This window comes from Orycteropus afer, unplaced genomic scaffold (assembly GCF_000298275.1).
Source record: "Orycteropus afer afer isolate SDZICR_OR568_19922 unplaced genomic scaffold, OryAfe1.0 scaffold00419, whole genome shotgun sequence".
Taxonomy (NCBI): Eukaryota; Metazoa; Chordata; class Mammalia; order Tubulidentata; family Orycteropodidae; genus Orycteropus; species Orycteropus afer.
In genome coordinates, this window is record NW_006922006.1 from 1,501,422 (window position 1) to 1,515,324 (window position 13,903).

The following is a 13,903-nucleotide window of genomic DNA, read 5'->3' on the forward strand; positions in this document are numbered from 1 at the left end:
AAAAAACAGTATCTCATAGGAACTTTCCACATCTCTGCAATCCTGCTGTTGTTGTTGTGTTGTTGTTATGTGCCATCGAGTCAGAAAGCTCTAATTCTTTTTTAGCCCATCTTCCACCTTTTTACATTCTAACTCAGGGTCGATTATCCAAGTGTCTAAAAGGATTATGTACATCTATGATAAATCATATAGAGATGAAGAGCTTCTACATCCTCAGTAAATAAGCAGCAAGTTGGCTAACAAATGAAGGGGCACTGTACTCATATTGTTGGTCTTATTGGGTTTCTCTCTTATAGCTATGGGAGATTTTAGGGCCAGTCCAAAATAAACTCTTTAAAGGCAGATTCTGGAATAAACCCTCTCCCCTATTCACCACCCTCTCATCAACCCCTAAAGAAAAAAAAAAAGGCACTTGAGATAATTTTATTTTTAATAAACATGTTTCCATACACACCTGTTAAGAGAAGGTCGTAACTGATTGTTTTAACACAGAGAACAGCCCACTCTAGATTCAGAAAGTCATGGGAGAAGCATCCCAGCCACCACAGCAAGGAGGAAGCAGGAAGGAGAAAGCTGTAGAAATATTTGAAGGAAAAACGGAAATGAGAGGAAAATAAAATATACCCAATGCATAATAATAAAGGGTGCAAGGGGAGAATTAGGAGAAAGACATTCTGGGAATGGAAGGGAGTAATTTAAAATATGACTTGGAATTGCTTAATGTAACAAGGTCCTTTGGACTCTGCCCTGCTTCAGATAACTGGGAGTTGGATACAGTTTCTATAAAAACGCAATTCAACTGTCCCAGTCAGAGTTTCTCCAGCACCAGGAGCAGGTAACAATATGGACAAAAACCCAGTTACTCTGTGTCCGGCAACAAAGGGGGGTGGTGAGGGGAGAGCTTGCCACTGGAATGCCCTTCCCCCTCCTCCCCACCCTCCAGGCAGAAACCTTAAAGCCCAGTCCCAGCATGCCCACAAAGACATTGAGAAACCAGTGTAAGAGCAGCGGTGGGGAAGACGTGTGGGGACTAGCCTAGGCTGAACCTTCTGCTTTTCAGCTCCCTTTCCCACGCTCCCCAGTGCCCCACCAAGCACAAACGCTGTGCCTGTTTGCCCAAGAATGTATGTAGCATTCAGTAAGTAAGAGTGCCCAGAAGAAACTGAGGTGCCACGTACTTCATAAACTCCTCCTGTACCAAAAATGCCTGCTAAGTTCTCCATCACCACGCCTTGCAGCAGACTGACCCCTGAATCCAAGGATTCAGCGGCTTTCTCTAATCCTTCCAACCCAGTTCTGTGTTTCCACAATCACTTATCAACTCCTCTTCTTCCTTTCAGTCCAAAGTCTTTTGCTGCTTTCTCATATTCTCACCCTAAAATCCAACAGGCCACTCACTCAAAGACCTTTAGTAAGTACCCCTGTAAAACATATTGTTCCCCTTTCATCGCCATTTCTTCATTTTAAGCGCTAGCCCTGATCCACTATGTATGATGACCTATGAATTTCCACACCAAGAGGACTCTGTGCTCAGGAGAGATTCTTCCAGTGACTGGGCTTCAAAGTTACCACTCTGGCAGCCTCTGCCCTGTAATCTTTACTAAGAAAAGCACAAAATACTACTACCATGGGACACAGAGAGATAGCCCTCTGCTGCAGAGTCGCTCTGCTATAAATGGCTATTTCCGCCCCCACAATAAAGGGGACTAAGGAGGAAGAAGGGAAACTACCCAGGTCTCAGGTCTGGAAGCAGTATCTGGAGAGATCATAGCTTCTCCCACCTTCATAGCTTTAAAACTGACCTACTGCCTCTAATCTGGGGAAGATTAAGCTCCTAGATCTGAAAATATGGGGAATTTTTTCTCCTTAAAGAAGGTAGCCGAAGTTGTGTGGGTTAGCATAACGTGCAGAAGGCTGGTCCCAGTCTCAGCTCTGCCACTAACCAACAAAAATGGTAAAGTGGTAAGTCACTCTCATGTTCTCATCTGAAGATGCCATACCACAACCAGCCCAGGCTAACGCAGAGCTGCTGTGAGGATAAGGTGAGATAATGCATGCTATACAAATGTGAGGTATTAAGTTGTTTCAAATGTTAGTTTCTATCTTCCAATTACATTACTTAATAGTAAGTAATGCCTCAGTACAAAACTATTTTGTGAACTACTAAATGAAATTAACTGGATCAAGACCAAAACTGGGTTCTAAGGAGCGGATGAGCTGGTTTCCCTACTGCAATTCTCTCAGGAGGTCCCACCTCAACCAGCGTTTCTGGGACACAGGGTGCTTCCCGAGTGCCTGGCAGTGGGTGCAGCATTACACACCTGCTACAGTACTGGACTCCTTATTTGAGGTCTCAGCAGTTTATTACCAAAAAGAAAGGGAAAGGTGGCAAGAAATAACAATTACTGAGTGTCTTACATTTATCACTCTGGCAATCCTTACAAAAACCCTAAGGAAGTATGTTTTATTGCAAATGAGAAAACAAATTACCCAAGGTCTCACAGTAACTAGCAAAGTCTGAATTAAAACCCAGGTCTATGCCATTCCAAACCCTCTACTCTTTCTATGCTGTCAAGTCCAAAACAATCGAATTCCAGAGGCCTAGTGACACAGTAGTTAAAGTGCTAGGCTGCCAGCCATAAAGTCTGTGGTTCAAACACACCAGTCACTCCACGGAAGAAAGATGGGGCAGTCTGCTTCTGTGAAGATCTACAGCCTTGGAAGCCCCCTGGGGCAGTTCTACTCTGTCCTTTAGGGTTGCTATGAGTCAGAGTCAACTCAACAGCGTGGTTTATGACAAACGTTCAGCCTCTCTTCCTTTATAACATCTGAGAGCTGTCTTCCCATCCATTACAGGAAAAAGGGGAGAAAACGTTTTTTTCTTTAGGCTACAGGGTTAGTCATGTCTAGATATAAGTGGGAGAACAGAAAAAATGGGAAGAAAAGGAAGTAAAAGTGAGTGAAGAACAGGAGTTGGGAGACAGTAAATGGTCTCATAACTCAGAGAGGAATATTCCTCCCCATGCAGTATGTACCTTAAAGATCATGCTACGGACTGATTTTGGCAGATAGAGTCGGGAAAATCTTAGGAGTGAGTCCAGGTAAAGACTTTCTCAGGTTCGCCACTTAGAATTCTGAAGTGGACTGTATTTGCTCTTATCACAGAGAGACCACATCAAGGAATTCCCAAAGCAAGAAGGGGACACATCAAATGAATCCTGCTATTTCCCTACAACCAGATTTTCTGAGAATAACTGGTCCTCTATTACTAGATCCCACACACACTAGAAAGAACTTCCCTGCTATTAGTCAGAACCTACAGGAAGGATCTTCTCATTCAAACACTGACGACAATAAAAGTTCAGCCTTTTCTACAAGAACTCCAGACCAAAGAAGTTAAAGTGAATCAAATGCCCAGAAGGACCAAACAGTTTGAAATGACAACCAACTGCTGTCGTTGTTGTTGTTGTTGTTGTTGATGATGTGTGCCATCAAGTCAGACCCAACTCATAGCGACTCCTCCTTGGGTTTCTGGGGTGGTGAAGTAGATTGCCCAACCTTCCTTCCGAGGAGCGAGGAGCGGCTGGTGGGTTTGAACCACCAGCCTCCTGGTGAGCAGTCAAGTGCCTTAGGTACTACACTATCAGAGCTCCCTGCCAACCAATTAGCAGGGTAAAAATCACTTACCAACAGCACAGTCCCAGAATGAAGATTTATTCTACTGCAAACTGCTGTAGAAACATAATTTGGAATTACGATTCTTAACCTTAAGAACATAGGTTTTGGAATCAGATTGACCTGAGTTCTAATTCCAGCCCCACTAAGCTTACTAGCTCTATGACTTGGGGCAAATTACCATTTAATCTCTCTAAAGCTCAGCTTCCTTTCCTGTAAAATGGGAGTGAGAAAAAGATCAAAGCATATTGGGGAAAATCCTTATTTAAAAAAAAGCACAGGATGGTTGAGAATTCAACCCAAGTAAAATGCTTAGAAAACTATCTTGTATTAATACTGCTACCTCTTTGAGCACTGCCAGCAAATAGCTACCACAAGGGACTAGCGTTTTGGTGCTACAGGAGGGCTTTTGAATAAACCACAGATGGCTCCCCCACCCCACCCCACCCCCGCTTCCTTCTCCCATTTCCAGCAGAACTGTAAACTACAGCAACTTTTCACATTGTAGAATTCTTCACACTCTTGAAGAGAAAAACAAATAAAATTCTAATTTAGGAGTCAAAAGACCTCAGGTTCAAATTCTGGCTCTGCCAAAACTAAGCTGTGAGGCCTTAGAGAAGTTGTAACTAACTCCTGGAGTAAATCTTCCATTTCTCCTACTTTTCAGAGTTGATGTACAGCATTAATAAGCCAATACATGTAAAACTATAGCTAGGGTACTGAATCTCTCCTACCTCCACGCAGCTCTGAGAGGTATACCAAAGACAAGATCAGTATTAGATGATAAACAAGCCTCTGAGGAAAGAAGAAATAAGGTTTTTCTTGAGATGGGGAACTCTGCTGTTGTATACGGTTGATTCCAACTCCCAGTAAACTCATGTGGCAATGTGGAACTGCCCCACAAGGTTTTCTTGGCTGTAATCTTCACAGAAGCAGTCTTATTCCCACAGAGCTGCTGGCTGAGCTCAAACTTCCAACTTTTCATCTCGCTTAACTGTTGTGCCACCTTGTTGTCCTAGGAGAACTTAAACCCACCAAATAGTCTTTGGATTCTTGGAAAGAGAAAACTTATCTTCTGTAGCCAGCCCCAAAGGCCCAAAGGCAGCTCTCCTTCTTCCTATTTATTCATTATGAAATCAAAACCAATGTCACAAAATGTATGTTCTCCTTCTATGAGCAATTACAAGCAAATCTCCACTTCCACGTCATTCTAGGGATTTCAAATGACTTTTTAAAAAAGCACACCGAGCCTCCTAGCAAACAGTAGCACACCAATCAATAAAAGACAGCACCTGCAACACTACAACGCTGTATATTACGTAACATTCAAGCCAGAAAAGTAGTTACCAAAATGTTCCTCTAACGTGCCTCCTATTGGTCTTAACTGGCATTTACCTCAAAATTCAAAGCAATTATTCCTGCTCAGTTACACACAGACAGAAAATTTTCATTTTGTTTCTAAATCAAAGAAAAATATTTTGTCAATAGCTTTTCTATAGCTTCTTATCACAAAAAGTGCTTGTATCAAAGTCCAAAGTCTAAGTCCCCACCCCTCCACTTGATGTTGCACTGTCTGAACCTCACAGCCAAGAATAATTCGACCACTTCCACTCTAACGGCCAAGTCCCAGGGCCTGATTTGCATTGTGACCTACAGAAGAGGACTCTACTCACTTCACAATCTCATCTCAACTGAGTCACAAAAGACCTGGTCCTTTGCTAATCAGTCACGTGTATTTTGGAAGCAGCCCTGCTGTAGGTGTTGGCAGCTCTGTGTTTCCCTGTGGATCTCCTTCATGCTAGGCCCAGTGTCCCTGCCTGTTGTTATATGCCCTCGAGTCGGAACGGGCTCATAGCGACCCCTCTTTGGGTTTCTTTTGGTTTCCTTGGGTTTCCGACCCCTCCTTGGGTTTCCGAGGCAGTATCACTACGGAAGTAGATTGCACCATCTTCCTTCCGAGGAGTGGCTGGTGGGTTTGAACCGCCAGCCTTCTGGTTAGCAGTCAAGTGCCTTAGGCACTAAGCTACCAGAGCTCGGTGTCCTCACTTAGAGCACCCAAAAAAGGCTGACTGAGAGAGTCTTACAGGAAAGCAGGAAGAACTGGGTCTCAGTGTGTCTATCATGAATCTCTCTGATGGGTGGAGGGAGTCTCTGGCCAAACCGCCCTCCTCTCAGGAAAAAGTGATGGGATTTTGGAGAAAAATTTAAAATAAATAATTTTTTAAAACGCTTCTTGCTAAAAACCAAAAAAAAAAAGAAAGAAAGAGTGAACTGGCTAACTGGGTATCTACGGGTCAACAGGACTCCTTAGACTTACATCAGTTTGGAAATTCTGACCCAAAGTTATCTGTCAAGATTTAAAGCTTTTACTGTTTCAACAAGAAATCACCACCCCCGTCACGACCTCCTAAATTCAGAGACCAGATGGAACATTCTTTCTGCTCTCTTTACCTCTACTATGCATTTCAGGGACCCTTCAAACTACTACATACTAAATGCTTTGAAGCAAGGAAGGGTGTGGCTCTCAACTGGCGAGGTGGCCCAGGACTGAAAGGGTCCGGAAAGAAACAAAACCTGCTTCTCTCTGGAGCCTGCATGACACACACACAGGACTGGTCTAACAAGTCCTTCTGATCTCTCAGGACAGGCCGCCTCCTTTCCTCCCCCACTAACCATGTGCCTCTCCAAGGCCCTCCAGTGGGACAGATAACACTGAATTTTCTCTCAACCCTGAGAAAGTCTGAGACACAATGCGTAACTTACCTGGGTCCCTGTTGTAACCTTGCCAAAGGCGCCTCATCTACCCTTATAAAAAAGGAGAGCTTCCGGGAGAGGCCAATAAGCAAAGATAAGAGGGAGGGGCAAAAAACAGAGGGAAGTGTCAGACTAGAGGAAGGGGCGAGGCCAAATGCCTTTCTCCTTCCCACAAAAAGAAGAGAGAGGGATGTCACATAGAGAGAAAATCTAACCGAAATGGAAAGGTGCCATTTAACTGAGTCCTAAAAAAGAAATCCTTAAATTAACTAGGCCCCTTTATACCTTTCCCTACCCTGGCTAGGAAAAAATATTAAACATACACACATATATACATACATATATATCACGGTAAAGCAGCTTAACCTTAAGTTTTACTAGAGGTTATCCAACTGTCTGAGCTCACATTCCTTTTTTAAAGCAACAGCTTCTCACCAAACCTCCTTACTTTCTATCTATGGCACACTCCTCATGTCTTTGCCCATCATTTGATAATAATAAGTTGGAAAAAGTAGAAAAAAGTAGAAGCACGTAACTGAGTCGTATTTATTCAATCCCACCTCCTCACAGCACTGAAAAGACCAACAACACACCTCTATCAGGTTTAAAGTGCTTCTTGATACAAACAACAAGGAAAGAAAGGAGCAAAGCTATGAAGACACCAACCAGAGCAAGCATTAAGTTCCTATAAAAGATATAGGGCAGACAGCTGAAGGATGTATTTCTCCTTCTATGAAAGAAAGAAGAAAATCTGATCTCAAAAGGGAAGAAAAGTTGGAAATTATTGATTTTTGATCTCTCCCTATAAATAAGCACATAAAATCCTCTCAATATTCTTGAGGTAAAGGTGGTCTCTTTTTCACAGATGAGCAAACTTTCATCAAATCAAAACCTCTGGTGGTATACTGGTTAATGCATTTGGCTGCTAACCAAAAGGTCAGGGGTTCAAATCCACCAGCCACTCCAGGAGAAAAAGATGAAGCAATCTGCTTCCCTAAAGATTTACAACCTTGGAAACCATATGGGGCAGTTCTGTAGGGTCACTCTGAGTCAGAATCAACTCAACATCAATGGATTTGGTTTTGGTTAAACTTACATAAAAGTATTGAAGTTATCCCAGTTCATGTTCCTTCTCCATGACACAGCGGAAAGAGTGTGAGCTTTTGATGTTTCCTATGGATAAAAGTCATTCTAACTCTAACAGAGAAGTTGACCAAAAGTAAACTTTTAGGGGGTTTAGTGAGGGGATAGGATGGAACCAGACAGACCCACTACCAAAAATACTCCGGGTTGAACCCTGATCTAGGCAGTCTAAAGCAGCAAAAATTGGAAAGAATTAGATCTTCAATGTAAAGAACAAGACCTTACTCCATTCTAGCGGAACAAGTACTTAGGAGGGAAGTGGTAGGAACAGAAGAGGAACTGCTTTGCACAAATCATCTGCTTTTTTGCACGGCAAGCCCACTCTAGAAATACGGTTCTATGACACATTCTTTGATCACCCCCCACCTCAGGAAAGAAAACCTAATCACAAATATCTGTGCTCTCACTTTTAATGTGGTAACTCTCTAAACCAAAAGCAGAGATCAGAGTTGGGGTGGAAACAGAAGGAACTGGAAGCAGGGAAGACTGTGCTACCCAGCATCAGAACAGAGGGGAGGAATTGTTCTAGCGGTATGTCAGCAATCTGCCTGGAGGGCAGCTGTCCTGGGCAATCAAAGGCGGGTTTGTGTGTGTGCTCAGGGACCAGCCAGCTTGGCAAAAAGCTGAGGACTCAGCCACCCAATCCACCAAGTAAGAAGAGATGCCTGTGCCACAGCAGGGATGGAGGGTAGGGAAACACAAAACAGGGAAGAAAAGGAGGAGGAAGCCGACAGAGAGTGCTACAGAGAGTGCTACAGGTGCTACTTCAGTCTAGACATAGGAAAAAAAGCCCAGGAAGCTATTAGCCATTCCTAGTTAGAAACAGCCAGTACTTCTCAATCATGAAATCAAAGAATAGGTAGGGCTCTCCTGCTCTGTATATAATAGAGTGCCATTTGGAAGAACAAGTCCTAAAATGTAGGGCCCCAGAGCAGCCAGTTTATTTCTGGCCCTTTCAGTCCTCAAAAAGGTACTGCAATACATACAGTCAATAAACATTATTTAATCTCCTTTCCCAAATTCCTTTAATTATATCTTGGCTGGCTGGCTGGCACTGCCATTGAGCTGGATCCGACTCATAGCGACCCCTCCTCGGGTTTCCGAGGCAGTATCACTACAGAAGTAGATTGCCCCATCTTCCTTCCGAGGAGTGGCTGGTGGGTTTGAACCTCCAGCCTTCTGGTTAGCAGTCTAATGCTTTAAGCACTACGCCACCGGAGCTCCCAATTAAATCTTAGAGAACCATAAACAATAGACACAAGCACGAAACACAGTGAGATCCCCAATGCTAAGAAGTCAGGGTCATTTATATAACTCAAGTGCTAAGATGCAAAAGGCCACAGTCAGAATTCACACTTCCTCGTCCCTCAGAGTAGCTAGATGCACGGAGACCCATTCGCCACACAAAGGCTGCTCTCTTCTCAGTAGAGCTCTGCAGCAGAGCTGCTCTCCAGGGACAAAGAGATTTCACAGGAGAACCACAAAGACATCGCCCCTCTCCATTCCCCCACTCCCAGCTTTCTCACTTCCTGTCACAGTAGCACCAGACCACAGTCTCCCAGAAACAAACAAATACAAAGTGCTGGATTCTGGGCTTCAGGCCAACCGCATTCCAGGGCATCCTGTTCGCCAATCACCAGCCAGAGCTCCCACTTTGCCCTGCTCAGTTCCTTATCATGTTCAGGGAAAACAGCCCTCCTCCCTGCCCCAAGCCAACCCCACACAGGACAAAGCTCCAGCCTTTAAGAATCAGCAGAAAGATACTGTGTGCTGATCTAAGGATTTGGAGATGGTGAGGGGATTTTTAAGATTCCTACTGGGCAAATTTCTTCACTTTGGAGACACTGCTCTGGGAATTTTAAAGCTACTGCTGCTGTTACATTCAGTTCGGCTACACGTGACACACCCCCAAGGAAACTTCATGGTGGCAATCGGATAGCTAACCTGGTTTCAGTCAATGGAATATTCCTACCTGGAGAAAACTACTTTAGGACAGATACATCCTCTGTCGCCTTCTGTATCATCCATTTGTACTGTGTTCAACATCTGTCCTCTTTTCCCCACAAGCATTAAGTTGATTCCTAAAGCAGGCCCCACAGAGAACAAACAAAGGCAGCTGACTCCACCCTACAAAGAGGCACAGAGAGGCATGGGCTTATCAGGTCTGAAAGCAAAGTTCCCTGCTGTCCCTAGAGAATGAGAGAAGGACCACTAGGAATTGCATGCACCGGTGGCAGCAGAAATCAAGACAACTTCAGCTTTTCCTGCTCACCAAGTTACAGACCCCTAAAAGGGGTCAGGGGCTATAGATTTGGGAACAAATCTGAAAAGAGAGCCTCCCTTCCTAATAAGGGTTGATTCCAATAACAAGGAGAAAGGAGAATTTTTCTTGTACAAGCCCATTGGAAGTTAGCCCTAAACCCCAAAGCAAAGATCCAGAGAGAGATCAAGCTCTCTTAGCCACAGAGTCTAAAAATCCAAAGAATTATCACCCACTGCCCAAAGGGCTCAACTGCCTGTGCAGAAAACAGCACAAAGCGCAGCAGTTTTCCAACCAGAGGGACATTAAACTCTAAAAACTCACTGCCATCAAATCGGATCCGACTCATAGTGACCACTCCTTGGGTTTCTGAGGCGGTATCATTACAGAAGTAGATTGCCCAACCTTCCTTCCGAGGAGTGGCTGGTGGGTTTGAACCGCCAGCCTTCTGGTTACCAGTCAAACGCCTTAGGCACTACTACCGGAGCTGGGACATTAAAGGCAACTAACTAGCAATGTGCTAGCACTTCTCATCTCTCCTCCTCCCTTTCTTTCTCCCAAGGAGTCATGGGGTGCAGTGGTTAAGAGCTCAGTTGCTAACTGAAAGGTCCCGTGGCTCGAACTAAGCAGCTACTCCATGGGAGAACGATGTCAGTCTGCTTCCGCAAACTGCAGTCTTGGAAACCCTATAGGGCAGTTCTATTCTGCCTTGGAGGATTGCTATGAGTTGGAATTCAAGCTGACAGGAACAGGTTTGGTTTTGGTTTGGTCTGTTTTCTCCCAGACTCTCTCCCGTTCTTAGACTAAGCTTGACCTGCCAGAAGTACTCTGGGTTGCACACCCTGATCTAGGCAGTAAATGAGAAGGCGCAGTATCTAAAGCAGCACAACTTGGAACCAGTCCATATCTGGATCCTGTATAACTGGGTGGAAGGGGGTGGAGTAGAATAGTCACCTATTATAGGGCTGGCTAGAAAAGAGAATATTTAGCAACTCCAAGTTTTAAATCAGAAGGTCAATAGCAGGGCCTAGCCACTGCAAACTCTTATCAATAAAGCACAGGAAAATGACCCAGCACTGGATCAGACTAACTCCCTTTATCAAGAATAACTGAAAACTAATATCACCCATGAGTACTGTATCCCTCTAAACTATCATCTAAATGAAACCTAATGGTCAACATTTACCCTAGACCAAAGATGGGAAGGTAAGGAAGTTTGTCTAGAGACAAAGAAGCTCAATTAATGGAAACAGAGCAACCAGAATGGAAATGAGGACGCTGACACCCTGTGAAAAGTATAACCAATGTCACTGAAAAAATATGCATAAAATGAAAAAAAGAAAAACCAAACTCACTGCCATTGAGTCAATTCTGACTCATAGGGACCCCCTTTGGGTTTCTGAGGCAGTAAAATCTTTACGAAAGTAGATTGCCCAATCTGCCTTCCTCAGAGAAGCTGGTGGGTTTGAACTTCCAACTTTCTGGTTACCAGCCAAATGCCTTAGGCACTCCCCACCAGAGCTCCTTAAATATGTATAAGCAAAATATGTATAAACTAAAAACAAACTCACTGCCATCGAGTCGATTCCGACTCATAGTAACCCCCTTTGGGTGCCCAAGGTTGTAAATCTTTATGGAAGTAGACTGCCCAGTCTTCCTTCTGCGGAGTGGCTGGGGGATTTAAATCACCAACCTTCTGGTTAGCAGTCAAATGCCTCAGGCACTATGCCAGCAGAGCTCCTTAAAAATATGTATCAAAAAAAAAACTCCAAACTCACTGCTGTCAATAGAGTCAGATCCAACTCACAGCGACCCCTCCTTGGGTTTCCGAGGCATTATCTCTACAGAAGTAGATTGCCCAGTCTTCCCTCCAAGGAGTGGTTGGTGGGATTGAACTGCCAGTCTTCTAGTTAGCAGTCAAATGCCTTAGGGACTATGCCACCAGAGCTACCAAAAAATATGTATAGGAAGAGTTAAATGAGAACCTAATTTGCCATGTAAATTTTCTCCAAAAATCACAAAAAAAAATTTGAAAAAAAATAACTGAATAACTAAAAACTTAATTACAATTTTTGGTAACTGGTATTCTTATCCAATTCTTCCTCATTCATAGACCACCACAGTGTGGGGTGGATATACAAAAAGCAGACGGAAACAGCAATCTCTGGTAGGGGAGAATTTTCTGAGACACTTGAAAAAAAGAGGGTTGTAGAAGCCACACCCAGGAGAACTAGACACGCCCATATCAATACTGCAGCTTCAAAAAGATGCTTGGCAGGTTCCCTGGATCAAACTTAGCAGGTGAGACAAAATGGAGTGCTGACTCAGAAATACAGTCACCCTGGGGTGTGAGGGAGGGAAAGAGGAGACCGACCAGTATAGCCAAGAGACAGTAATTCAACATGACTTCACCAGATGTTCTGGTTCTAATTGTATCTCTGGTTGTTTGTGGACATATTTAGAAAACCCAACCAAAGAACTAATGAATGGGTAAGGAGAAAGTCATTGAAAGGGCCTAAGACTTACTTAAGCTGAATGCTCAACAGTTGGAAAACCATGAATCTGCTCTGCTATCCAAGTGCCCACATCCTTCTCTCCCTTAAGTAGGTCCATGCTTAAAGAATTGGAGGGAGGGGAGGCAGTGAAAAGAATGTGATTGGGAAAGGTTTCGCTCCATTCCAACTAGCCAGCATCCCACATAACATTAAGAGTGGCTGAGAATCCAATCCCACTACACTTGAGAGTTGCTGGGACTCTGCTAACAGACATCTAATTCCTCCCCCACCCCCACTACCACCCCCACCCCCAAACACTCTGAAAAGAAGCGTAATTGAGATGGCTTGATGAAGGCACCAGCTGTTTCCACCATGCTCCCTCCCCCCAACCCCAGAGACCACAGTTCAAACTCACATCAAACACTTAATACAATTGACTGGTCAGTAGGAAGGAGAAGCCTGGACTAAAATAGCAGGAAGAGTGCCAACTGGCCCCACTTAGAAAGAATGTTTTCTTGGCTCAATTTAAAAATAAGAAACCTTTGTCATCCCCTCTCCTCTGCCCAATAATGTTCTCCTTTCCACAATCCACCCCTCAGTGTCCAAGGGGTTTCAGTTTCTTCTGTACAACTCCTCGATCTATTTTCAAATGTGAGAGAATACATAAGAGGTGTGTGTAAGGTTGTAAGGGAATGTCTGGGAGATTAGAAGGCTTCTTGTACTACAACAGTAATTCCAAAACCTAGTACGGGGCTCCCACAGGGCAAGGAGACAAAGTCTGCAAAGGACAGGTCCATGTTACATGGAGACACTTGGTGGAGAATGAAAGAATTTCCCAGGGCATGGATAGCCAGTTAAGAGTATTAACGTGACCAGTACCCCCACCATCACCAACCCACCCATATTCCAAGTTTGCTAGAGTTAGCCAAGGAGGAAGGGAAGGAAGCCAGCACTTCCTTTTCAGACAGGAAGTGACATTGGCCCTTCCTGTCAAGTTTTAAACAAACTGTCCAGCTGAGTTTCAATGCTAACATCCTCTCCTGAATTTGTTTCACAATTTCAAACTGGAGAGGGGAAGTGGAGATAAGGTCTAAAAGTTTCCCTTCCCCCTAACAAGGAAGTCCTCCATACCACGCAAGTACTGGCAAAACCCCCAAATCACACTGTAACATCTATAATTTCAAAACAATACAGGACAGAGAGGTAGGTAACTTCGTGTTAAATTAACCACTTTCTCATCATGTCTATTACCATGAACTATTCTTCTCTACTCTTCATGCTAATTAAAATAATCACCCACCTAAGAAATTATAAGGTGGCATAGTACCTAAGGCATTTGACCACTAACCAGAAGGTTGGCAATGCAAACCTCCCAGCCACCCCACAGAAGGAAGACTTGGCAATCTACTTCCATAAAGATTTACTGCCTCAGACACCCAAAGGGGGTCACTATGAGTCGGAATCGACTCAATGGCAGTGAGTTTGGTTTTTGGTTTTGAGAAAGCATAAATCTATATAACTTAACTCAAATCTTCAGTGTTGTGATCCTCAAACCTGACTGACAGATAAGAAGCAC